The sequence below is a fragment of the Egretta garzetta genome, unplaced genomic scaffold, assembly GCF_000687185.1.
Source record: "Egretta garzetta isolate BGI_Z169 unplaced genomic scaffold, ASM68718v1 scaffold23, whole genome shotgun sequence".
Lineage (NCBI taxonomy): Eukaryota > Metazoa > Chordata > Aves > Pelecaniformes > Ardeidae > Egretta > Egretta garzetta.
In genome coordinates, this window is record NW_009259237.1 from 550138 (window position 1) to 551390 (window position 1253).

The following is a 1253-nucleotide window of genomic DNA, read 5'->3' on the forward strand; positions in this document are numbered from 1 at the left end:
CTCGCGTGTACACGGGGGAGGGGGGCGGGCGGGGGGGGTGACAAGAAGCTGGGAGGGGGCACAGCTGGGACAGCTGACCCCAACTGACCCCAGGGGTATCCCATACCATATGAAGTCACGCTCAGCATATACAGCTGGGGCAAGAAGAAGGGAGGGGAGATGTTCGGAGTGATGGTGTTTGTCTTCCCAAGTCATTGTTACATGTGATGGAGCCCTGCTTTCCTGGAGATGGCTGAACACCTGCCTGCCGATGGGAAATAAGGAATGAATTCCTTGTTTTGCTTTGTTTGTGTGTGTGTTTTTGGCTTTACCTGTTAAACTGTCTTTATCTCAACCCATGAGTTTTCTCCTTTTTATTCTTCTGATTCTCTCCCCCATCCTGCTGTGGGGGGATTGAGCGAGCGCTGCATGGTGCTTAGTTGCCAGCTGGGGTTGAACCACGACAGGGCTGAATATGTTTCTTACGTTCAGAAAGGTAAGAATTGCAGCACCCACCAAAATGCCCCCCTTTCTGTATATGCCAATAAAAACTCTTCCTCTTCCTTCTCACACTTTGTGTGCTGCTGAATCCAAATTATGTGTCTCTTCAGGAGAGGAACAGTCAAGTAAAGGGGGAGGAGATCCCTTTGGCATGCCCTTGCATTGTGCTATCTTCTTTGTATGGCACATCGCCACTATGGCTTTGGGCAGTTTTGTGCCATACAGTACATGCAAATTATTCAGATGAATGTTTGCATATTTAGAGAGAATTTGCATATCACCCAATAGCTTCCATTTCACGCTTTCCCACCTGGCCACTTCAAATATCAGGGCAAGATATGGGGCTAGCAGGATTTGGGAATGCTACAGGGATGGATAACACCTCGCTTATGGAGTGGAAGTTCTGCAGTGCCTGAAGTTATGGCACGTTTGCTGCATGGGAATAATGGGATAATCCCCAGGGAAGAGAATGCAGGTTGCAGAAGTACATCTCACTAGAGAAGAAAAAGCCTATGGCTTGGTCACTTATTTTGGCTACTGGCATAAGTTTATCCATTCTTACAGGGGGAGAACATCAACGAAGGGAAGTGGATCAGCTGATTTTCAGGCCAGCTCTGTCATCTGGCAGGAAAGTGCCCCACCAGCACCTCTCCTGCTGCTCAGCAGGGTCTAGAAGAATCCACGTGGCCCACAGCTGATGTGTACCACATGGAAGAGGAATGCAATGCCGGTGAATATTATGTTGTATCTATCTTTGACAGATGCTTGCTGAA

The 1253-nt window shown here is 48.4% G+C and overlaps 1 protein-coding gene across 4 annotated transcripts in view; it reads right to left on the minus strand.

Moving 5' to 3' along the window:
- CDH8 (cadherin 8) overlaps nt 1–1253 on the minus strand; it is a 149735-nt gene that overhangs the window by 79426 nt on the left and 69056 nt on the right. The gene's annotated exons all lie outside the window — the stretch shown is intronic.